The 12879-nt window shown below is 54.2% G+C and overlaps 1 protein-coding gene across 1 annotated transcript in view; it reads left to right on the top strand.

The window, feature by feature from the left end:
• The first annotated feature begins 6030 nt into the window (after positions 1 to 6030).
• The window catches only part of PRRT1B (proline rich transmembrane protein 1B), a 143901-nt gene continuing 137052 nt past the window's right edge, over positions 6031 to 12879 (top strand). Inside the window, exon 1 of the mRNA XM_078646190.1 lies at positions 6031 to 6356. The gene's annotated coding sequence lies outside the window, so the exon portion shown is untranslated. The remainder of the gene's footprint in view (positions 6357 to 12879) is intronic.

Below are 12879 nucleotides of genomic sequence, written 5' to 3'. Positions count from 1 at the left end.
GTGGGCGTGTGAGCTGTGTTTGCTGTCTGTTTCACGTGTATCGTGAGTGTGTGGGATGTTCCTTTGATGTTGGTGGGCGTGTGAGCTATGTTTGCTGTCTGTTTCACGTTTATCGTGAGTGTGTGGGATGTTCCATTGGTGTTGGTCGGCGTGTGAGCTGTGTTTGCTGTCTGTTTCACGTTTATCGTGAGTGTGTGGGATGTTCCATTGGTGTTGGTGGGCGTGTGAGCTGTGTTTGCTGTCTGTTTCACGTGTATCGGGAGTGTGTGGGATGTTCCTTTGATGTTGGTGGGCGTGTGAGCTATGTTTGCTGTCTGTTTCACGTTTATCGTGAGTGTGTGGGATGTTCCATTGATGTTGGTGGGTGTGTGAGCTATGTTTGCTGTCTGTTTCACGTTTATCGTGAGTGTGTGGGATGTTCCTTTGATGTTGGTGGGCGTGTGAGCTATGTTTGCTGTCTGTTTCACGTTTATCGTGAGTGTGTGGGATGTTCCATTGATGTTGGTGGGCGTGTGAGCTATGTTTGCTGTCTGTTTCACCTGTCTCATGAGTGTGTGGGATGTTCCTTTGATGTTGGTGGGCGTGTGAGCTATGTTTGCTGTCTGTTTCACGTGTATCCTGAGTGTGTGGGATGTTCCATTGGTGTTAATGGACGTGTGAGCTGTGTTTGCTGTCTGTTTCACGTTTATCGTGAGTGTGTGGGATGTTCCATTGGTGTTGGTGGGCGTGTGAGCTGTGTTTGCTGTCTGTTTCACGTTTATCGTGGGATGTTCCATTGGTGTTGGTGGGCGTGTGAGCTATGTTTGCTGTCTGTTTCACGTTTGTCGTGAGTGTGTGGGATGTTCCTTTGATGTTGGTGGGCGTGTGAGCTATGTTTGCTGTCTGTTTCACGTTTATCGTGAGTGTGTGGGATGTTCCATTGATGTTGGTGGGTGTGTGAGCTATGTTTGCTGTCTGTTTCACGTTTATCGTGAGTGTATGGGATGTTCCATTGGTGTTGGTGGGCGTGTGAGCTGTGTTTGCTGTCTGTTTCACGTGTATCGGGAGTGTGTGGGATGTTCCTTTGATGTTGGTGGGCGTGTGAGCTATGTTTGCTGTCTGTTTCACGTTTATCGTGAGTGTGTGGGATGTTCCATTGATGTTGGTGGGTGTGTGAGCTATGTTTGCTGTCTGTTTCACGTTTATCGTGAGTGTATGGGATGTTCCATTGGTGTTGGTGGGCGTGTGAGCTGTGTTTGCTGTCTGTTTCACATGTATCGTGAGTGTGTGGGATGTTCCTTTGATGTTGGTGGGCGTGTGAGCTATGTTTGCTGTCTGTTTCACGTTTATCGTGAGTGTGTGGGATGTTCCATTGATGGTGGTGAGCGTGTGAGCTATGTTTGCTGTCTGTTTCACGTTTATCGTGAGTGTGTGGGATGTTCCATTGGTGTTGATGGGCGTGTGAGCTGTGTTTGCTGTCTGTTTCACGTTTATCGTGAGTGTGTGGGATGTTCCATTGATGGTGGTGAGCGTGTGAGCTATGTTTGCTGTCTGTTTCACGTTTATCGTGAGTGTGTGGGATGTTCCATTGGTGTTGATGGGCGTGTGAGCTGTGTTTGCTGTCTGTTTCACGTTTATCGTGAGTGTGTGGGATGTTCCATTGGTGTTGGTGGGCGTGTGAGCTGTGTTTGCTGTCTGTTTCACGTGTATCGTGAGTGTGTGGGATGTTCCTTTGATGTTGGTGGGCGTGTGAGCTATGTTTGCTGTCTGTTTCACGTTTATCGTGAGTGTGTGGGATGTTCCATTGGTGTTGGTCGGCGTGTGAGCTGTGTTTGCTGTCTGTTTCACGTTTATCGTGAGTGTGTGGGATGTTCCATTGGTGTTGGTGGGCGTGTGAGCTGTGTTTGCTGTCTGTTTCACGTGTATCGGGAGTGTGTGGGATGTTCCTTTGATGTTGGTGGGCGTGTGAGCTATGTTTGCTGTCTGTTTCACGTTTATCGTGAGTGTGTGGGATGTTCCATTGATGTTGGTGGGTGTGTGAGCTATGTTTGCTGTCTGTTTCACGTTTATCGTGAGTGTGTGGGATGTTCCTTTGATGTTGGTGGGCGTGTGAGCTATGTTTGCTGTCTGTTTCACGTTTATCGTGAGTGTGTGGGATGTTCCATTGATGTTGGTGGGCGTGTGAGCTATGTTTGCTGTCTGTTTCACCTGTCTCATGAGTGTGTGGGATGTTCCTTTGATGTTGGTGGGCGTGTGAGCTATGTTTGCTGTCTGTTTCACGTGTATCCTGAGTGTGTGGGATGTTCCATTGGTGTTAATGGACGTGTGAGCTGTGTTTGCTGTCTGTTTCACGTTTATCGTGAGTGTGTGGGATGTTCCATTGGTGTTGGTGGGCGTGTGAGCTGTGTTTGCTGTCTGTTTCACGTTTATCGTGGGATGTTCCATTGGTGTTGGTGGGCGTGTGAGCTATGTTTGCTGTCTGTTTCACGTTTGTCGTGAGTGTGTGGGATGTTCCTTTGATGTTGGTGGGCGTGTGAGCTATGTTTGCTGTCTGTTTCACGTTTATCGTGAGTGTGTGGGATGTTCCATTGATGTTGGTGGGTGTGTGAGCTATGTTTGCTGTCTGTTTCACGTTTATCGTGAGTGTATGGGATGTTCCATTGGTGTTGGTGGGCGTGTGAGCTGTGTTTGCTGTCTGTTTCACGTGTATCGGGAGTGTGTGGGATGTTCCTTTGATGTTGGTGGGCGTGTGAGCTATGTTTGCTGTCTGTTTCACGTTTATCGTGAGTGTGTGGGATGTTCCATTGATGTTGGTGGGTGTGTGAGCTATGTTTGCTGTCTGTTTCACGTTTATCGTGAGTGTATGGGATGTTCCATTGGTGTTGGTGGGCGTGTGAGCTGTGTTTGCTGTCTGTTTCACATGTATCGTGAGTGTGTGGGATGTTCCTTTGATGTTGGTGGGCGTGTGAGCTATGTTTGCTGTCTGTTTCACGTTTATCGTGAGTGTGTGGGATGTTCCATTGATGTTGGTGGGCGTGTGAGCTATGTTTGCTGTCTGTTTCACCTGTCTCATGAGTGTGTGGGATGTTCCTTTGATGTTGGTGGGCGTGTGAGCTATGTTTGCTGTCTGTTTCACGTGTATCCTGAGTGTGTGGGATGTTCCATTGGTGTTAATGGGCGTGTGAGCTGTGTTTGCTGTCTGTTTCACGTTTATCGTGAGTGTGTGGGATGTTCCATTGGTGTTGGTGGGCGTGTGAGCTGTGTTTGCTGTCTGTTTCACGTTTATCGTGGGATGTTCCATTGGTGTTGGTGGGCGTGTGAGCTGTGTTTGCTGTCAGTTTTTTTTTTTTTTTTTTTTTTTTAAATATATTTTTATTGCAGAGTTATAAACAGCAGGAAAAGTAAACAGCCAGTGCACTTGCGGGCCCCCCCGTCCAATAACAGTTCACGGTTGTACACAGCCATTCAGCCCGCATCCCGGAGGCCGGGCGGCACATCAGTTCACTCTGGAGGAGCACAGCATAGTGTACGTCCCATTGGGACCCTGGCGGAAGATCGATTCACGTATCTGCGTTTACCCCCCCACCCGCAACAACATTCCCGTCAGCCATCCCCGTGGTATCAACGTAGTTGCCCCCTTTGGGGCCTGCCCAAGGCTATACGGGCCTTCGTACTTGGCCGTCCCACCTAATCAGGCCACCCGCCACTCAATGCCCCCTGTCCCAGTAGTTCCAGGCCCCCACCAGCAACCTTTCAATGGCTTCCGGCCCCCCCCCAAACCCCTCTACAGCTAATCCCCCCAACGCCCCCCCCCCCTGGCAACTGCAAAGGTGTGTGCATCGCTCCACCGAATTGGATGGTTCCACTACAGTGCTTAATGACATACTGCTGTGTTCGCCCCGCGGTGTCCAGCGGCTTAGTCCTCGCCGTCCACATCTACAACCAAAGCATCACGCAGAGCCTGTACCACTAACTCCCACGCACGGGCCGCATCCAGAGCCTTCTCATTCCCCAACTTCACTGCTTGCTTCATCCGGAGCACGCTCTCGCAGTCAGACCATCGCAGCAACTCATTCTTCCATCTACGCAGTGAGGGACCCCCCCTGGCCTTCCAGTGCCACGATATTTCCCTTTGAGCCAGTATCAGACCCAGATCTATGAATCTACTGGTCACCTTGGTGTGCTTAGTATGCGGGAACCAGAGCAAGAGACACGTCGCCATATCGAAGTCCACCTCTCTGTCAGTCACTTCATTCAGGAGTTCCCCTACCTCAGCCCAATAAGTTCCCAGTTGCGGACACCCCCAAAACAAGTGGTCCATGTCCGCCCCAAGGGACGAGCATCGGGGGCAACAGGCATCCGGCACCCGAAAGTGCCGCTGTAGTTTCTCCGGAGTTAGATAGGCCCTATGGAGCACATAAAAATGAACCTGCTGAAAGCGCGCGTTCCTGGTGCCCTTCCACGTGCGTCGCAGGATATGGCCCCATGCCGTATCCGGTATGGGCCGGCCAATGCTCCCCTCCCATTTAGCTTTGAGCCCATGGAGAGGTTCCAGCCCGTCATGCAGCATCCTATTATGGAGGCACGTCACAGCTTTGAAGGTACCAGCCGCCATCACCACATATTGGCACGCCATAGTCGTCGCCGGTTCCAGGAGCCCCTCTTTCCAGGTGTTTGCTGTCAGTTTCACGTTTATCGTGAGTGTGTGGGATGTTCCATTGGTGTTGGTGGGCGTGTGAGCTATGTTTGCTGTCTGTTTCACGTGTATCCTGAGTGTGTGGGATATTCCATTGGTGTTGGGAGGCGTGTGAGCTATGTTTGCTGTCTGTTTCACGTCTATAGTGAGTGTGTGGGATGTTCCTTTGATGTTGGTGGGCGTGTGAGCTATGTTTGCTGTCTGTTTCACGTGTATCCTGAGTGTGTGGGATGTTCCATTGGTGTTAATGGGCGTGTGAGCTGTGTTTGCTGTCTGTTTCACGTTTATCGTGAGTGTGTGGGATGTTCCATTGGTGTTGGTGGGCGTGTGAGCTGTGTTTGCTGTCTGTTTCACGTTTATCGTGGGATGTTTCATTGGTGTTGGTGGGCGTGTGAGCTATGTTTGCTGTCAGTTTCACGTTTATCGTGAGTGTGTGGGATGTTCCATTGGTGTTGGTGGGCGTGTGAGCTATGTTTGCTGTCTGTTTCACGTTTATCGTGAGTGTATGGGATGTTCCATTGGTGTTGGGGGGCGTGTGAGCTATGTTTGCTGTCTGTTTCACGTCTATAGTGAGTGTGTGGGATGTTCCTTTGATGTTGGTGGGCGTGTGAGCTATGTTTGCTGTCTGTTTCACGTGTATCCTGAGTGTGTGGGATGTTCCATTGGTGTTAATGGGCGTGTGAGCTGTGTTTGCTGTCTGTTTCACGTTTATCGTGAGTGTGTGGGATGTTCCATTGGTGTTGGTGGGCGTGTGAGCTATGTTTGCTGTCTGTTTCACGTTTATCGTGAGTGTGTGGGATGTTCCATTGGTGTTGGTGGGCGTGTGAGCTGTGTTTGCTGTCAGTTTCACGTTTATCGTGAGTGTGTGGGATGTTCCATTGGTGTTGGTGGGCGTGTGAGCTATGTTTGCTGTCTGTTTCACGTGTATCCTGAGTGTGTGGGATGTTCCATTGGTGTTGGGGGGCGTGTGAGCTATGTTTGCTGTCTGTTTCACGTCTATAGTGAGTGTGTGTGGGATGTTCCATTGATGTTGGTGGGCGTGTGAGCTATGTTTGCTCTGTTTCACGTGTATCCTGAGTGTGTGGGATGTTCCATTGATGTTGGTGGGCGTGTGAGCTGTGTTTGCTGTCTGTTTCACGTTTATCGTGAATGTGTCCGTGTTGTTCCATTGAGTCTGGCGGGTGGCGGTGGGGTTGTGCTGCTGCTGCTGCTGTAGCGCTGCACTCCAGCGGTCTCTGCTCGCGGCGCTAGGCCCGAGGTCAGGATCCATGTTCAGCTGGTGGCAGGCAGCACCTGCTTCTCCCTGATTAATCTCCCGTGGTTTCTCTTATCTGCCGATAAGGGCCGGGCTTCGAGGAGTGATTGCCCCATGCCCGGCGTCGGTGCCAGGCTCCCTGCCCGGGGCCCGCGGCCTTCGGTCCCCTGGGGAGCGGGTACACTGGTACCGCCTGCTCTGACCGGAGCCGGTCCCAGGGCAATGCTCTGTTGACACAGCCATCCGCAAACAGCCTCGTGAATGATTGATGGAAAGAAACCTGGCAGCAGGAAACAGTACCCCGCCAGGAGGACGGGGCAGGAGAGCGGGGGCAGCCACGGGCTGGCACTCGGAGGGCGCCGGGCGAGGCGGCGGGGGTGCAGGACGAGGACGGGGACGGGGAGCACAGCTGGGCTCCCACGGCAGGTATGTGCACACCTGGGGATCCGAGGGAGGTATGTGCACACCTGGGGCTCTGAGGGAGGTATGTGCACACCTGGGGATCCGGGGAGGTATGTGCACACCTGGGGATCCGACGGCAGGTATGTACACACCTGGGGATCCGGGGAGGTATGTGCACACCTGGGGATCCGACGGCAGGTATGTACACACCTGGGGATCCGAGGGAGGTATGTGCACACCTGGGGCTCTGAGAAGGGTATATACACACCTGATGCTATGAGAAGAGGCACATACACACCTGAGGTATGTGGACACCTGGGGCTCTGGGAATAGGTATATACACATCTCGGGATCCGAGGGAGGTATGTACACACCTGGGGATCCGGGGAGGTATGTGCACACCTGGGGCTCTGAGGGAGGTATGTGCACATCTGGGGCTCTGAGGGAGGTATGTGCACACCTGGGGCTCTGAGGGAGGTATGTGCACACCTGGGGATCCGAGGGAGGTATGTGCACACCTGGGGATCCGGGGAGGTATGTGCACACCTGGGGCTCTGAGGGAGGTATGTGCACACCTGGGGATCCGAGGGAGGTATGTGCACACCTGGGGATCCGGGGAGGTATGTGCACACCTGGGGCTCTGAGGGAGGTATGTGCACACCTGGGGATCCGAGGGAGGTACATACACATCTCGGGATCCGAGGGAGGTATGTACACACCTGGGGATTCGGGGAGGTATGTGCACACCTGGGGCTCTGAGGGAGGTATGTGCACACCTGGGGCTCTGAGGGAGGTATGTGCACACCTGGGGCTCTGAGGGAGGTATGTGCACACCTGGGGCTCTGAGGGAGGTATGTGCACACCTGGGGATCCGAGGGAGGTATGTGCACACCTGGGACTCTGAGGGAGGTATGTGCACACCTGGGGATCCGAGGGAGGTATGTGCACACCTGGGGATCCGAGGGAGGTATGTGCACACCTGGGGATCCGGGGAGGTATGTGCACACCTGGGGCTCTGAGGGAGGTATGTGCACACCTGGGGATCCGAGGGAGGTACATACACATCTCGGGATCCGAGGGAGGTATGTACACACCTGGGGATCCGGGGAGGTATGTGCACACCTGGGGCTCTGAGGGAGGTATGTGCACACCTGGGGCTCTGAGGGAGGTATGTGCACACCTGGGGATCCGAGGGAGGTACATACACACCTGGGGCTCTGAGGCAGGTATGTGCACACCTGGGGATCCGAGGGAGGTATGTGCACACCTGGGACTCTGAGGGAGGTATGTGCACACCTGGGGATCCGAGGTAGGTATGTGCACACCTGGGACTCTGAGGGAGGTATGTGCACACCTGGGGCTCTGAGGGAGGTATGTGCACACCTGGGGCTCTGAGAAGAGGTATGTGCACACCGGGGGCTCTGAGAATAGGTATATACACATCTGGGGATCCGACGGCAGGTATGTGCACCCTGGGGATCCGACGGAGCTTTGTACACACCTGGGGCTCTGAGACGAGGAACATACACACCTGGGGCTCTGAGAGAGGTATGTACACACCTGGGGATCCGAGGGAGGTATGTGCACACCTGGGGATCCGAGGGAGGTATGTGCACACCTGGGGCTCTGAGAAGAAGTATATACACACCTGAGGTATGTACACACCTGGGGATCGGAGAGAGGTATATACACACCTGGGGATCCGAGGGAGGTATGTGCACACCTGGGGATCCGAGGGAGGTATGTGCACACCTGTAGATCCGAGGAAGGTATGTGCACACCTGGGGATCCGAGGGAGGTAGATACACACCTGGGGATCCGAGGGAGGTAGGTGCACACCTGGGGCTCCGACGGCAGGTATGTGCACATCTGTGGATCCGAGGGATTTATGTGCACACCTGGGGATCCGAGGGAGGTATGTACACACCTGGAGCTCCGACGGTAGATATGTGCACACCTGGGGCTCTGAGGGAGGTATGTACACACCTGGAGCTCCGACGGCAGGTATGTGCACACTTGCGGATCCGAGGGAGGTATGTGCACACCTGAGAATCCGAGGGAGGTATGTGCACACCTGGGGATCCGAGGGAGGTATGTACACACCTGGAGCTCCGACGGTAGATATGTGCACACCTGGGGCTCTGAGGGAGGTATGTACACACCTGGAGCTCCGACGGCAGGTATGTGCACACTTGGGGATCCGAGGGAGGTATGTGCACACCTGAGAATCCGAGGGAGGTATGTACACACCTGGGGATCCGGGGAGGTATGTGCACACCTGGGGCTCTGAGGGAGGTATGTGCACACCTGGGGCTCTGAGGGAGGTATGTGCACACCTGGGGATCCGCGGGAGGTACATACACATCTCGGGATCCGAGGGAGGTATGTACACACCTGGGGATCCGGGGAGGTATGTGCACACCTGGGGCTCTGAGGGAGGTATGTGCACACCTGGGGCTCTGAGGGAGGTATGTGCACACCTGGGGATCCGAGGGAGGTACATACACACCTGGGGCTCCGACGGCAGGTATGTGCACACCTGGGGATCCGAGGGAGGTATGTGCACACCTGGGACTCTGAGGGAGGTATGTGCACACCTGGGGATCCGAGGGAGGTATGTGCACACCTGGGACTCTGAGGGAGGTATGTGCACACCTGGGGCTCTGAGGGAGGTATGTGCACACCTGGGGCTCTGAGAAGAGGTATGTGCACACCGGGGGCTCTGAGAATAGGTATATACACATCTGGGGATCCGACGGCAGGTATGTGCACCCTGGGGATCCGACGGAGCTTTGTACACACCTGGGGCTCTGAGACGAGGAACATACACACCTGGGGCTCTGAGAGAGGTATGTACACACCTGGGGATCCGAGGGAGGTATGTGCACACCTGGGGATCCGAGGGAGGTATGTGCACACCTGGGGCTCTGAGAAGAGGTATATACACACCTGAGGTATGTACACACCTGGGGATCGGAGAGAGGTATATACACACCTGGGGATCCGAGGGAGGTATGTGCACACCTGGGGATCCGAGGGAGGTATGTGCACACCTGTAGATCCGAGGAAGGTATGTGCACACCGTGGGGATCCGAGGGAGGTAGATACACACCTGGGGATCCGAGGGAGGTAGGTGCACACCTGGGGCTCCGACGGCAGGTATGTGCACATCTGTGGATCCGAGGGATTTATGTGCACACCTGGGGATCCGAGGGAGGTATGTACACACCTGGAGCTCCGACGGTAGATATGTGCACACCTGGGGCTCTGAGGGAGGTATGTACACACCTGGAGCTCCGACGGCAGGTATGTGCACACTTGGGGATCCGAGGGAGGTATGTGCACACCTGGGAATCTGAGGGAGGTATGTGCACACCTGGGGATCCGAGGGAGGTATGTGCACACCTGTAGATCCGAGGGAGGTATGTGCACACCTAGGGATCCGAGGGAGGTGTGTGCACACCTGGGGATCCGAGGGAGGTATGTGCACACCTGGGGATCCGAGGGAGGTATGTGCACACCTGGGGATCAGAGGGAGGTATGTGCACACCTGGGGATCCGAGGGAGGTATGTGCACATCTGGGGCTCTGAGAATAGGTATATACACACCTGGGACTCTGAGGAAGGTATGTGCACATCTGGGGCTCTGAGAATAGGTATGTACACACCTGGGGATCCGAGGGAGGTATATACACACCTGGTGATCCGAGGGAGGTATATACACACCTGGGGATCCGAGGGAGGTATATACACACCTGAGGTATGTACACACCTGGGGATCCGAGGGAGGTATATGCACACCTGGGGATCCGAGGGATGTATGTACACGCCTGGGGCTCTGAGAATATGTATATACACACCTGAGGTATATGCACACCTGGGGATCCGAGGGAGGTATATACACACCTGGGGCTCTGAGGGAGGTATATACACACCTGGGGCTCTGAGAAGAGGTATATACACACCTGAGGTATGTACACACCTGGAGCTCCGACGGCAGGTATGTGCACACTTGGGGATCCGAGCGAGGTATGTGCACACCTGGGAATCCGAGGGAGGTATGTGCACACCTGGGGATCCGAGGGAGGTATGTGCACACCTGTAGATCCGAGGGAGGTATGTGCACACCTGGGGATCCGAGGGAGGTATGTGCACACCTGGGGATCCGAGGGAGGTATGTGCACACCTGGGGATCCGAGGGAGGTATGTGCACACCTGGGAATCCGAGGGAGGTATGTGCACACCTGGGGATCCGAGGGAGGTATGTGCACACCTGGGGATCCGAGGGAGGTATGTGCACACCTGGGGATCCGAGGGAGGTATGTGCACACCTGGGGATCCGAGGGAGGTATGTGCACACCTGGGGATCCGAGGGAGGTCTGTGCACACCTGGGGATCCGAGGGAGGTATGTACACGCCTGGGGCTCTGAGAATATGTATATACACACCTGAGGTATATGCACACCTGGGGATCCGAGGGAGGTATATACACACCTGGGGCTCTGAGGGAGGTATATACACACCTGGGGATCCGAGGGAGGTATGTGCACATCTGGGGCTCTGAGAAGAGGTATATACACACCTGGGGCTCTGAGGGATGTATATACACACCTGGGGCTCTGAGGGAGGTATGTGCACATCTGGGGCTCTGAGAAGAGGTATATACACACCTGGGGCTCTGAGGGATGTATATACACACCTGGGGCTCTGAGGGATGTATATACACACCTGGGGCTCTGAGGGAGGTATATGCACACCTGGGGCTCTGAGAAGAGGTATGTACACATCTGGGCCTCTGAGATGAGGTATGTGCACACAGCCGCGGGCCGTGGAGGGAGTTACGGTGGGGCAGGGAGGCGGGGAGGGGGAGGGGCAGGGTGGAGGGACCTAAAAACCAGCATATGGATAATTACAGGTAAGTACACAATTTAATTATTAAAACGAATTTCGTAGCGCGCACTGCATCGCAAAATGCGATGCTGTGCGCGCTACGAATTTCGTTTTATTAATTAAATTGTGTACTTACCTGCAATTATCCATATGCCAGTTTTTAGGTCCCTCCACCCTGCCCCTCCCCCTCCCCGCCTCCCTGCCCCACCGTAAGTCCCTCCACGGCCCGCGGCTGTGTGCACACTTGGGGCCCTGAGAAGAGGTATGTACACACCTGGGGCTCTGAGAAGAGGTATGTGCACATCTGGAGCTCTGAGAAGAGGTATGTACACACCTGAGGCTCTGAGAAGAGGTACGTACACACCTGGGGCTCTGAGATGAGGTACATACACACCTGGGGCTCTGAGATGAGGTACATACACACCTGGGGCTCTGAGATGAGGTATATCCATCCCTGGGACTCTTAGATGAGATATATTCTCACCTGGGACTCTGCGGGGAGCAATCACATACCTGGGTCTCTGAGATGACGTATGGGCACCTAGGACTCTGCGAGGAGCATACACACACCTAGGGCTCTGCGAAGACTACATACACACCTGGGGCTCTGAGATGAGGTATTACACACATGAGACTCTGCGGGGCGCGTACAGACACCTGGAGCTCTGAGGGAGGTACATACACACTAGGACTATGAGATGAGGTATATACACACCTGGGGCTCTGAGGATAGGTATATTCACACCTGCAACTCTGTGAGGAGCATATGCACACACCTCTGTCTCTGAGAGGAGGTATGTGTACACACCTGGGGCTCTGCGGGTAGTACACACACACACACAGGGCTCTGAGATGAGGCGTGCACACACATGTGACTCTGCAAAAATTGTACACACAAACCAGGGCCTGCAAGAAGTAGATACACACTTGGGGCACTGAGATGAGGTATATACACAACTGGGACTCTGCGAAGAGTACATGCAGACCTGGAGCTTGGAATGAGGTATATGCATCCAGGGACTCTGCTAGGAGCATATCCATTTGTGGGGCCCTATAAGGCGCGTTGATATGAGGTATGTTCACACCTGGCACCATGCGAGGACCATATACATATCTCAGGCTTCGCAAAGAGTATTGACAAACCTGGGACTCTCACAGGTGGTACATACACACCTGGGCTTTAGTGAGGAGTATATACATACCTTGGTCTCTGAGGTGAGGTATATACACACCTGCGACTCTGCGAGGAGTACGTGCACACCTGGGGCTCTGAGATGAGGTATAAACACACCTGGCACTCTGAGATGGGCTACAGACAGACCTGGACTCTGTGAGGAGTGCGCACTCACCTGGGGCTCTGAGATGAGGTATAAACACACCTGGCACTCTGAGATGGGCTACAGACACACCTGGACTCTGTGAGGAGTGCACACTCACCTGGGGCTCTAAGAGAGGTATAAACACACCTGGCACTCTGAGATGGGCTACAGACACACCTGGACTCTGTGAGGAGTGCACACTCACCTGGGGCTCTGAGAGAGGTATAAACACACCTGGCACTCTGAGATGGGCTACAGACACACCTGGACTCTGTGAGGAGTGCATACTCACCTGGGGCTCTGAGATGAGGTATAAACACACCTGGCACTCTGAGATG

Source organism: Lissotriton helveticus, chromosome 5_1 (assembly GCF_964261635.1).
Source record: "Lissotriton helveticus chromosome 5_1, aLisHel1.1, whole genome shotgun sequence".
Lineage (NCBI taxonomy): Eukaryota > Metazoa > Chordata > Amphibia > Caudata > Salamandridae > Lissotriton > Lissotriton helveticus.
The sequence above is the reverse complement of the archived record's forward strand: the minus strand, read 5'-3'. Positions and strand labels throughout refer to the sequence as shown.